The following is a 13,563-nucleotide window of genomic DNA, read 5'->3' on the forward strand; positions in this document are numbered from 1 at the left end:
AGAGCTGAAAATTCCCCTGGTTGAGCAAGGCCTGCTGTGGGCATTCCACGATGACTGGTCTCCCACTGCCTGGGGTTTCAGCCTGAGGCCTCCAGGGGTACAAACAAGACCCTCTCCAGGGGTACAAACAAGTAATAACATGAACAATCCATTGAACATTAATTCTGCATGTTGGTTCTACAGTTTTGAAAGCAATAAATCATCAATCACCAGCACAGACCACAGCATCTATTTCATGCATGCAGCAGCACTTTTATCATGGCGAATTTATCTGTGTCTTATTAAACTGACTGCAGTCTCTGGCCAGCTAGGAGAACCTGAATAGCTCAAAATGAATCAGAAAGTCTCAGCTTCATGTATCTACGTGATTTTTAGAAAATGACTTAACCATTTCAACCACCGAACTACTCAGCAATCGTGTGGTTAGTCTGAGGACTAAAAGTTCAAGTTCACTCCTCAGTCCCCATGGCTCTGCCATAACAATCGTGTTAAACATTAAAAAGTTCATTTAGTTTCCATGCACTCAAGTAGATTTTGGTTTTCCATTTATTGCTTTGGGTTGGGGTATTTTTTGAGTGTCAGTGAATTAGTCTATACCAACAGAAACACATAGAATCACAGGCAAACAATGTGGCTATATGCTGTCCCTCTAGAAATTTCTATAAAAGGATCAAAATGTGTATGATCATTTTCTCACTCAAATTCAATTCTTCTTCTCACCAAAAAATAAATTACAGCAATGTAAGCATTTTTCAAATCCCTCTGTCCCTTCTCTCCACAGTTTATTAGCCATTCTTATCTGGAGGAAAAGCAATTTTCCCCTCTGTTTATGTTCTAAAGGATGTATGATGTGTGCCCAACTGTGCAAGGTTCTATTCCAACCCCACCTGTTTGCTTCACTATATACATATTGATTTTTCATACTTTAACAACTGTGGGAAGCAAAGATTTAGGGAAAGAGTTGACTATCAATTATGAAACATACGATCCTGTGAAAATAAAATCAAAGGAGAATTCTTGTGTGACCAGCTCTTTGCAGCAAGATAAATATCCTCTCTCCTTCCGACATTCCATTTTTCTTAAAAATCAAAATGGGGTCGAACAGGCTGGGAACAGTACTTTGGAACTACCAATGTCACCTGCTACCTACAGCACCCCAAGTGTTGTGAGGTCAGTTGTTGTTCCTGGCAATCGTAACTCTTACTCCTGCTTCAAGGATTCCACTGTTTGGCAAGACAACAGGCCCAATGATCTTAGTTCAGTATTTTCTTGATTCTACTTTGAACCTCCCTTCTGCGTGTGTATAAGAAATAACACAGGATTTACTTGTATATAGATTTCTCTTCTTTTTTACATCTTTAGCGAAGGAGGTGACTGAAAAAGCTTATTATGCTCTTTCATTCAAGATACTTAAGGACCAGAACATTTGAGGTTGAGATACGTTCAACGAATTCACAGAGTTCTGCCGATATACCTTCAGGATTCTGGGCTTCTCATTTCAGCATGTCTGTTACTGTGGTGAATACAGGGTCACAGCACTGGAATCTGAAATGCTTGTCACACTGACAGTCAGAAGCTACCAAACCATACTCAAGGCAACTCTCTTGGCTTTCTTGAATCTGACATATCAAGAAAAACAAAGTTTTCAAAGGAAAAGTCTCTCATAAATTTAGAAACACCTTATTCATCCTTACGGAGTTATAAAGCTTTGCACCTACCACAAATTTCTGTTTGCCTGTCCTTTTACTCTGCACTGCTAGGTAAGCCCTGCTCATACGGCTTTCTTCACATGCCTGTTCACAGGCCAACTGTCAGAAACAGGAGTCAACATGAGCCTTTCCCCTGACTTTAACCTAACCCAAAATGATGACAGGAATAACGGCAGCACAGCAGAACCTCATCTAAAGGCTGCACAATCCTGCACTTCTCTCCACAGTTTCAACAGCAACCATCACCATTACATTTCCCCACCTGGTTCTATTTTCCTAAAAAGCAGTGAAATACTTCATGCAATTCCTTGACTTCAGAGGAAAAAGCTCTAAACCATACAGCCAAAACCACACTCACAGAAATTGTGACTTTCAATATACCAGTGACTGAAATCTGCATTTCCTCAAGAACAGTCATCTTATCAGTCTACCGTTATCTCTTTTGCAGCCAAACAATGCTGGCCCTCAGCTGTCACCAAAGCAATGTCAAAAGGAAATAGGCAAAAAATTATTCCAATCTCCAGAAATGTAATCACAGTTCATGACTCAACAGCTCAAGTGTTACTCACAAACAGTTCTTCTTTTGAAGCATTGGATACAGCCTGGCACACAGCAAGGATGTCTCACAGACTTTCATAATATTAATTCATTGCAGAGAGCAGGTCTAATTTCCTGCCCTCAGTACAGTAGTAGATTGGCAACACTGGTATTAATTCTACTTTCTCTCTTATTGGTGAATCTCAGACAGCCTGTACATTTGAGTTACTGAGCTACAATATAAACTGCACGTTACCACATTGTGTACTTTCTCGTGCTTGGCCTATCTTTTTGAAAGAGGTTTAGAACTTCTCACAAATAGGTTCATGTCCTACCTGGAGTTTTGTACAAAAGTATATATGCTGCACAGTAGGAAGGAGGGCATGGGGTATTTGAATGTAGTCCACATCTATATATTATCCTGAGAAGCACGTATTACCTTACACTGAAATTGGAACTATAAAAATCTTCTTTCCCTTTTCATCAAATACCCTGGCAGTGGGATGGCAGTCCGCAGGCACCTGCATTGGATTACCCTCCACTCTTTCCACCTCAGACAGACAGGCAATTTGAAAAAGAAAGGCAATTTCAAGTTAGCTTTGTGCAATTTAAAAAAAACATACTAATAATAATTTAAAAAAAAAAAAATCTATTTCTCTTCCCAGTAACCTTCCAGGAAAGTTTTCAATCCCACAGTACCCTAGTTCATGTTAAATTTATCAGAATTACCATTTACACAAACTGAGAGATTAAAGGCTATAGTTAGAAATAGTCATAAAGCTAAAGCATTACAAATTATTCAAGACAGCTTTTAAACCTAGTACCTTTGTAAGACTATTTAGCTAAGTTTCTTGATAATCTCAAAAATAAAACCAAATAAACCTCGTAACTATTGACCAAAAATTTGTGGTTTAACATGTTAGTTTTATGGTGTCTTGTATCTATGTAACATATAATTAAATGATTACTAAGCAATGCATGGCAGTCTTTGTAACTGAAATTAATTCACTGTGTTTACTTTAATTAATCTGATATGATAATAGGTATACACATGGGTAGTCCTATTTGTGCACTTCAGGGAACATTTTCTATTTGATCTAAAACAAGTGGCCCCCTGAATTAATAAATGCTACCATGTATGGACACATACAATGCATCATCAGATTCTTTTCCCATTTGGTTAATCTGAGATTTTGTTCCACATGCTAAAGCACAGGCACCTATAGGTACTTTATACTGCCATAAACTTCTTGCTGCTATATTAATCAGACAGCACTCTGTCATTTAAACAGCTGCTAGACAAGGACTAACAAGAGAAACCACGAGGAATTCCTACCTCCCTGTCACACTCTGAATAATACATCACCCACTATCAAAAATAAATCAAGGAAAAACAAACATTTTAGAAGAGTATTATCTTTATAGTCACTGGCAGATTTGCAGTGGTACATCTCAGTGTCAGTATGGGTGAAAGTTGGCATCACGGGAACAGGCACAGTGCTGCTGAAACTACAAAACTTATTTCAGGTCTGGATATGATCCCAAGTTTACCTGACAAGCTGTATTGTACAGAGGTAGAAAATACATGCACTAATCTTTTACCAATACTCAAAAGAAATTCAGCCTATTTCTTACTACACTGCACCCAATGTATAAAAATGTCCTGGGTTCGGCCAGTACAGGGCTTTTGGCATAGCTGCTTTGGAAGCAGAAGAAATTAAAGAGCTGTCCATTTTGCCTGGTCTCTCGGAGGATCCTTCCGTTGTGGGGTTGCTGAGGGTTGAAGAACAACAGGTGCCAATCGCAACCACAGTGGTGCACCGGCGACAATATCTCACTAACGGAGACTCCCTTCTCCCCATTCATCAGCTGATCCGCCAGCTGGAGGGTCAAGGAGTGATCAGCAAAACTCGCTCACCCTTTAATAGTCCCATATGGCCAGTGAGAAAATCTACTGGAGAGTGGAGACTGACAATAGACTACCGTGGCCTGAATGAAGTCACACCACCGCTGAGTGCTGCCGTGCCAGACATGCTAGAACTTCAATATCAGCTGGAGTCAAAGGCAGCCAAGTGGTACGCTACAATTGACATCGCTAATGAATTCTTCTCCATCCCTTTGGCAGCAGAGTGCAGGACACAGTTTGCTTTCACCTGGAGGGACATCCAGTACACCTGGAATCGACTGCCCCAGGGGTGGAAACACAGTCCCACCATTTGCCATGAACTAATCCAGACTGCACTGGAAAAGGGTGAAGCTCCAGAACATCTGCAGTACATCGATGACATCATTGTATGGGGTGACACAGCAGACGAAGTTTTTGAGAAAGGGGAGAAAATAGTTCAGATCCTTCTGAAAGCCGGTTTCGCCATAAAGCGAAGTAAAGTCAAGGGACCTGTGCAGGAGATCCAGTTTTTGGGAATACAATGGCAGGATGGGCGCCGTCAAATCCCAATGGATGTCATCAACAAAATAGCAGCTATGTCCCCACCAACCAGCAAAAAGGAAGCACAGGCCTTCCTGGGTGTTGTGGGTTTTTGGAGGATGCACATCCCAAATTACAGCCAGATTGTAAGTCCTCTGTACCACGTGACCCGGAAGAAGAATGATTTTGAATGGGGCCCTGAGCAATGACAGGCATTTGAACAGATTAAACGGGAGATAGTTCATGCCATAGCCCTTGGTCCCGTTCAGTCAGGGCAAAATGTTAAAAACGTGCTCTACACCGCAGCCGGGGAGAATGGCCCAACCTGGAGTCTCTGGCAGAAAGCACCAGGGGAGACTCGAGGTCGACCCCTGGGGTTTTGGAGCCGGGGATACAAAGGATCCGAGGCCCGCTATACTCCCACTGAAAAAGAGATTCTGGCAGCATATGAAGGCGTTCGAGCTGCCTCAGAAGTGGTCGGCACTGAAGCACAGCTCCTCCTAGCACTACAATTGCTGGTCCTGAGCTGGATGTTCAAAGAGAGGGTCCCCTCTACGCATCATGCCACCGATGCTACGTGGAGTAAGTGGGTCGCTCTGATCACCCAGTGCGCCCGAATGGGAAACCCCAGTCGCCCAGGAATTCTGGAGGTAATCATGGACTGGCCAGAAGGCAAAGATTTTGGAGCATCGCCAGAGGAGGAGGTGACACGTGCTGAAGAGGCCCCACTGTATAACCAGCTGCCAGAAGAGAAGAAACAGTATGCCCTGTTCACGGATGGGTCCTGTCGCATTGTGGGGAAGCAGCGGAGGTGGAAGGCTGCTGTATGGAGCCCTACACGACAAGTCGCGGAAACTGCCAAGGGAGAAGGTGAGTCCAGCCAGTTTGCAGAGGTGAAAGCCATCCAGCTGGCTTTAGACATTGCCAGTCGAGAGAAGTGGCCAGTGCTCTATCTTTACACCGACTCCTGGATGGTGGCCAATGCCTTGTGGGGGTGGCTGCAGCAATGGAAGAAGAACATCTGGCAGCGCAGAGGCAAACCCATCTGGGCTGCCCCATTGTGGCAAGATATTGCTGCCCGGCTAGAGCAGTTGGCTGTAAAAGTCCGTCACGTGGACACCCACGTCCCTAAGAGTCGGGCCACTGAGGAACATCAAAACAACCACCAGGTGGATCAGGCTGCTAAGATTGAAGTGGCTCAGGTGGATCTGGACTGGCAACATAAGGGTGAACTATTCATAGCTCGGTGGGCCCATGACACCTCGGGCCACCAAGGAAGAGACGCAACATACAGATGAGCTCACGACCAAGGGGTGGACTTGACCATGGACACCATCGCACAGGTTATCCATGAATGTGAGACATGCGCTGCAATCAAGCAAGCCAAGTGTGTAAAGCCTCAGTGGTATGGAGGACAATGGCTAAAATATAAATAGAGGAGGCTTGGCAGATTGACTACATCACACTGCCACAAATCCGCCAAGGCCAGCGCTACGTGCTCACAATGGTGGAGGCCACCACTGGATTGCTGGAAACCTACCCTGTGCCCCATGCAACCACCCGGAATATCATCCTGGGCCTGGAAAAACAAGTCCTGTGGCGACATGGCACTCCCAAAAGAATTGAGTCGGACAACGGGACTCACTTTCGTAACAGCCTCACAGACACCTGGGCCAAAGAACATGGTATCGAGTGGGTGTATCACATCCCCTACCATGCACCAGCCTCTGGAAAGATTGAGCGGTACAGTGGGCTGCTAAAAACCACTTTGAGGGCAATGGGGGGTGGGACTTTGAAAAACTGGGATACTCATTTAGCAAAGGCCACCTGGTTGGTTAACACCAGGGGATCCACCAACCGGCCTGGTCCTGCCCAGTCAAAACCTCAGCACCTCATAGAAGGGGATAAAGTCCCTGTAGTGCACATGCGGAACATGTTAGGGAAGACAGTTTGGGTTAGTCCTGCCTCGGGCAAAGGCAAGCCCATCCGCGGGATTGCTTTTGCTCAAGGACCTGGGTGTACCTGGTGAGTAATGCGGAAGGATGGGGAAGTCCGATGTGTACCTCATGGGGATTTGATTTTGGGGGAGAATAGTCCATAAATAAATTGTATAAAGTTAATTGTTAAATAACCCTGTCACTCTCTGTTATCACTGTTATGATTGTTATATGTTATACCAGTAGTGTCATAGTAAGAAACGTCCAGATTAAAGAAGGATGGACTTTTTGATGAAAACTTAGCAGAGCACAGCGATGATGGGACTGGACCTGGTTTTCAACAACTGGCACCCAGCAAATTCATCAAGATCAACATCTCCTGCAGACTGTGGGCACGGGCCGCACCAGATACATCAGCCGTGAGCTCCGGATGCAGCAAGTGACCGCCCATCAGCACACATCACCTCTCCTGCCATGGAAGACCATTACGACAGATGGAGCCTGAAGTCATGGATTAAATGAACTCAGCGGACACTTTAGAGTGATGACCCATAGACTAATGGAACGATATCTGGAGACAGGAGAAGTGGTGGTGATCAACTGGACAATGGGGGACCTGGGCATGACGTAGATGGTATGGAATAAAGGGTGGATAACGTCCTGGGTTCGGCCAGGACAGGGTTAATTTTCGCTGGAATCCAGGAAGGGGCACAGCCGGGAGGGCTGACCCCACCTGGCCAAACAGAGCCGGGTATTCCATACCATGTGCCATCATGCTGGGTTCCGGTGGGGGGAAGCTGGGCGGTGGGAACTCACTCACGGCTCGGGAGCGCGTGGCGCCGGTCCGGTCCGGAAGAGCGGCTCTCTGGGTTGTGCAGTTTGTGTTGTGTTTTCTCCTTATCTGTATCGTTGTTGTCACTGTTCCCATTGTTTGCTGTTCTGTTAAACTGCCCTTATCCCGACCCATCAGTTTCTGCCTGTTTCCATTCTCCTCCGCACCCCAGCGGGGGGAGGGGCGGCCACGTGGCGCTTTTGTTGCCAGCCGCAGCCAAACCATAACAAAAAAGCAATACAATCCAAGCAGAAAACACTAATTCAGTGCTGCCTTAAAGCAGCACTCGGAAGATGACGCTGTTTTTTACAAGCACAGATAGTGCTCTCTCACCCAACTCTCAGCTGGGATCGTGTTGTGTAAGAAAACAAGGGCAGACCATTCTTAGTCAACAGTATCTATGACTTTTACCACTTTTACCAACATCTATGACTTTTATCTATGACTTTGATCTTTGTTTCTTTTGCAATGCCCAAAGCATAGTTTCCAAACCCAGATTTAAAGTTTACTTATCAACATGGTCTGAACTTTGAGTGTGCATCAGACTCCCTGAACCACACGATTACTTGTACTGCCAAGTTTGATGAAGAATACTTCGCCTTTTAAAAGACCAAGTCCTCAAATCAGCAAATGCTGCTTTTGTACTTAAAATGAGGAACACACAGAGAAGCTTCCAGAAGACAATAGCATCAGTTTAGCCCATTAGGTTAGAGCCATTTGCAGATGACCACAATTCAGGGCCAAAGATATCAAGCTACACAAATTGAAACTGCAACTTCAATGCATTAAGAAGACTGGAACCAAAGCTACCTACTAAGCTACTTTTTTATTTCAGAGTAACATGCATTGTCCCTAGACTGATGGATCATTCTGATTATGTGTACATGCACATCACTAAGCTTTTAAGCAGCTCAACAATGCTGAAAGAGCAATGTGGTGAAAGCTATCTGGATCTTCCTCTGAAAATCTTTATTAGATTCTGCTGTACTGTTGGACTCAACCACTTTTGCCACATTCGTGAATCTGTCCGATTTTTGGCGCTGCACTTTGAAGAGAGATGGCTGACAAATTAATTTTTAAGAATTTTAAGAATATATATTGTTGCAGCAACAAATTATAAAAAGGTAAGAACTTAGCTACTTAATAGCAAAACTGAGAATCCAAATAATTGGATTACCTTCTTATTCTTGTCTGCAGATAGTCTAAGCTGCCCCATATAACTGACAGAGAAACTAGCACTGTAGTTTTTAATCTCACGTTAGACTTTTAGTTGGTCTTCTAATGTAATTGCTTCTTCAACAGCAATAATAATCAAAGGATTCACAGTAATGACTTTCACAAATCATTAAGATTAATTTAGTAAAAAGTGGATAGAAAACATACTTTGCTTTCTTCTTTTTAATCAGGAAAGCTCAGATTTAGTAGCAGAGTTCAACAACTAACATAGACTTTTCACTGATGTCATGGCAGCAATTGTTCAAAGAATTAAGTGTTTAATAATGAAAGACTTCTGCCTTCCAATACGCAGCAGAAGAATCCTGCTTTACAGAAAGCTCTAGTAGAAGAGGAGAGCGTATACAAAAAGAAATTCACATTTCTACACTACTAGCCACTAGGACTGCTAAAGTAGCTGCAGTCATACTTCTCCACACTCAATCACAAAAGAAGACTTGCAGGAGGCACCCTCAAGCACTCAAGACGTCCAAAGCCGTGGGAAGCTCTGAGATGCTACAGAAGTAAAAATCCTGAGCACCCACCGTGAGTCAGTCAGGATCAGCATTACCTCAATGGCAGCAACATTGTGGCTGGAAGATACTGTAATAAATCTCCTATTTTTCATCTGATAGCGGAACAAGGGGGGGCAGGATATCATACCAGTACCTGCAACCAACTAAAGAACTGCATAATCATTAACAAAATCCTTCAATTATTATTATTTTTATCACCCACAAAAAAGTGACGTATAAGTGACCTACATCATTTCCTACCATTTCAAGTTCGGAAATGCTGGAGCTCTCATTATCGCTATAATCTACTTCTGCTCTCCCACACCTCTATTTTCTGGAAGCAGGAATACTGTTAAAAACAAATTCACTACAATCCAACTTTGGGTAACTGGATTATGATGCTTTCCCTTCTTTGGAGTCCTTCACTTTGACATTTTCATTTCTTCAGAGTCCTTCACTTTACAACCTCTACGCTCCTTTATATAACTCTGAATCTGTCTAACCTCATCTAGTTTCTCATTCTCAAAAAAATCCTTCAGAAACTACAATTCTCTTCTGAGCAACTTTATCATCTGTGCTCACCAGGGTGCAACTCAAACCTTCAGTATCAAACACAGCCTGCTCCCATTACAGCTACATCACTACCTTCACATCTGAATGGCATTTTCCTAGAGATGGCAATCAGCTTCTGAACCAGTTTCAGGAGTGAGATCCTGTTCAGTTCCTTCTCTTTCCTTTCCAGTTCCAGCAGTTGTGCACTTGCTACTCCACCTGTAACCCCACTACGGAAGAGAGCTCTCTGCCTCCATGCTCCAGTCCCCCAGACATGACTGCTGGCGCTGCTCTCTCTCTCCTTTCCTGGAGACTGAAGACGATTCATCCCTTGCAGTGTTTTATAAGGTATATGGGTTGTCAAGAGCTCTGTACTTCGTTCAGTGTTTACAATGAAGCAGAGTGGGAGCCTGACATGCTTCCCCTGCTATTAAAAGCTCCTCCTACCACATCTTCAGTGACCACACGAGCCCAGCTCTGGGCTGATCAATGAAGGCATCACCCTAGGAAGAGAAAGGCCATAGCGATTTTTTTACTGTCTTCAAACCTGGACTGAGAGTCTCCATGTCAAATATCAATCTTATTGAAAGCAGACAGTGGAAGAACAGAACTTCTTGAAAGAAAAATTGCAAGATTCTCTCCAGATCAGAACATTACGGGCAAAAACGGACTGCTGCCTGCTTCCCCTGGTATAAATTTCTAAGTCCCAGCTCATATTTTCATGACACCACTTAAAAAACAAAACAGAACAAAAAACCACTGCTTCTAAAAGCATGTGAACTCTGTGGGAACATGCAAGTGTATAAAGTCAGCCACCTGCACAAACAAAAGCAGTACCGAGCCCTAAATTATTTCATTAGCTAGACCAGTATCTCCAACATGACAACACAGCAAGTCATTTTGTTTTCAGAAGCAGCAAGATTACAGCATGTATATCCACACACACACATGCATTTCTGTAGCACAGCACACAAGAATCTAAAACATGCAAGCAGTCATTTATTCTAAGTAGCAAGGGGTGATTCAGGTGTTGGTTTACTACAACCTACCCATACTCCCAGAAGGCATGCTAGGGTATTTTCTGGCAGCTTGTCTTCCAAAACCTGCCCAATTCCATCCTTATGCGCACTCAAGCTGCTGGCTCCTGGGTAACACAGCTGCTAGGAAGCAACTGGTCAGTACAAGACCCCGTCATCAGTCTGGCACCAGTCCTACACCCCAGATCATTTCCTAGAGTGGCAGGTAATACAGGTCATGCTTATCACATACAACTTGGCAACTTACTTTACTTCAAGAGGATCACATTAATCAGAATCCTGCTTTCCCACCGCTATGTAAGAAGAGTAGTTTTAGATCTGCATCATTCCCTGAGAGAAATATTTTTGCTCATTTCCCAAGAAGTTTATTTAACAGGCCAGTTAGCCTCCTGCTACTCATCTCTCATGCTGGATAACAGTCTAGCAATGTACAGAAGTATTCCGGTTATTCCGCTCCCCTAGCTTTACCAGCTATGCCAAAGTCTTTGTTCTCGAAAACATTTTCAGTTCCTCTCAATGTATATAATGAATGTGTTGCTATTTTACATTTCTTAATGCATCTTCATGACTGAAGCTTCACATAGCTCAGGCAGAAAAAAACACATCACTTGGAAAGTGTGTTTGCTAGATAGAACACAAAACATGAGACATAACCCGTTACCATGCGAGTATTTTGGATGCTGTCTTAGAGGATTCCTTGTCTACCAACTGTTAGTGACATCCAAAGAGTTCAGCTTAAAAATAAAATTACTATTTTGATCCTTTCAAAACATCTGGGAAATGTTCTGATAAACTTTTATTTTTTATGCAGTTATCACTATTATATTTCTTACTAGTCTCTTTGAATTTGTACCTACTTATTGTTCATTTTTCTTATTCGGGGTTCAGAGTTTAATTTCTTGACCTACATCCAGTAAAAGCTTACAATGACAAAAACATGATAATCCCATGCTGTAGTTATAAAATTATTAAATGCATTACAGTGTTTTTACAGGAGAAAAATATATTGCTCTGCAGAAAATTTTATAAGCAGAGATATTCAGACAAATACTACATCAGAAGTAGCACCATACATTCTCATACTTCAGCATGGAAGACAAAATGCCTGTAAAAGAAGAAACAATGCATTTTTTCCAAAAGCTACTGCCCTGAGCACTTAAAAATATGCACTTATTTCACGTACCAAATAATCAGACCAGTCTAATTAGGAAGGAGATAATTAAAAGACTAACAGGTTGCTAAATCATGCTCAGGACACACAACCTGGTGTTTGCTCTAGTTTATGAGTAAGATTGAAATAGTAACAGTACCAGTGTGTCTCTAATCTCTGCACAGGTTTGAAACACTAAATTGCACTCAGACCACATTTCATCATAAGAAGTGCCATTAAAAACTCACTGCTTCGCACAGCAGGAAGCTGCTGTAACTGCAGTAACTTCCTACTCGTAACAAGAATTGTTACTGTAGCCCTGTCATCACATATCACTGCCTGCAAATGTTTAGGCTGTCATTTTTGAACATCAAAGCCTGATTCCCCGCTGAGTGTACATTACTGTCTTTAAAATCCTGGACTGAATTCTGATCGGTGCCATTCATAAACATTTTTAGAAATGACTCTGCTACAGTTACTTTGTACAGTAAACTTCCATCTTTTGGCAGACAGCAAGAACCTTTATCCAGCCTTACCTCAAACACAGCCACTGCTTCACAAGACTTGAAGTCAACATTTCAAACTGCAGTATTTGACAGATAGCAGCGCAACTGCCTACCTGCTAGAAATGAGTCTACCGGCATCCAGCCAAACAGAAATCTCTAAATACTCTAGTTCACCAAGTTCCTATCTTCTGCATTTGCCAAGTCACACAGATGTTCAGATTGAGACTCGTCATGTATCTGCTAAGTACCACTTCCCCTCTTCCCTGGCACATTCACAAGATGCCACACTATTGATTGACAGTAAGGGCCAAATAATCATCTTGCCAAAATACTGTTCGGGTTTTTTTAGTGTGTAAGATCTTTCATTTTTGAATTTTATTCTGATGAAAGATGAATACTCCTTTTGATTGTACAAGTCAGCAGCGTGAAATCCCCAGCGGATAGCTAACCATGCCTCCGATTCATATCAGCATCTTGATTTCCTAAATGAAGACAACTACAGTTACACAACTATACTGCAACATTAAGGACAGGCCACAAGAAACAAGACAGAAAAATACAGCTTCCTCTAGTAAAGCTATTACAGCATCTCATTTTCACTCAAAGTTTGGATTCATTGTAAATCGCTTTATGTGCAAAGACAATTTTAAGCACCGCTGTAAATGCAAAAGGTTCATTAATAACTCCCAATATGCCTCCTGCACACACACACAAAATATAAGTAAAAATAGCTTTGTTCCCCACTGGCTTGGTTAGCATAATTCAGGAAATTCAGGAAGGAAGGAAACATTGCCTTAGAAGTTGATTTTGAAAGGAAACACATTGAAAATGTGTATCAAACTAATTGTTCATAAAGGTGTTTTCTAGGCATGTGAGTAACCTCAGCCCCAATTTTTACACCACACTTGGCAAAGACTTATCTAAGAAAAAAGCTGTTAGAAAAGTGTTACGATGCAATGGAATAAGCAGTAGCTAAGACTCCGGAAACCTGGATTGAAGGTTTAGTTGGTGGCTGATTAATTCTGCCTTGTCATTTGTTTAGTCCATTGTTCTTCATGCACAAGATGATGATCACAATATTTGCTTCCTTGGTAAATTGTTTTGAGAATGACTGATAAAAAGTTCTAAGTAACAAGCACTTACTACTACCA

General features: G+C 42.6%; 1 protein-coding gene across 8 annotated transcripts in view; it reads right to left on the bottom strand.

Annotated features, from left to right (window-relative positions):
* Positions 1-13,563, bottom strand: part of CCDC85A (coiled-coil domain containing 85A) — an 87,653-nt gene that overhangs the window by 56,506 nt on the left and 17,584 nt on the right. The gene's annotated exons all lie outside the window — the stretch shown is intronic.

This window comes from Opisthocomus hoazin, chromosome 2, assembly GCF_030867145.1.
Source record: "Opisthocomus hoazin isolate bOpiHoa1 chromosome 2, bOpiHoa1.hap1, whole genome shotgun sequence".
NCBI lineage: Eukaryota > Metazoa > Chordata > Aves > Opisthocomiformes > Opisthocomidae > Opisthocomus > Opisthocomus hoazin.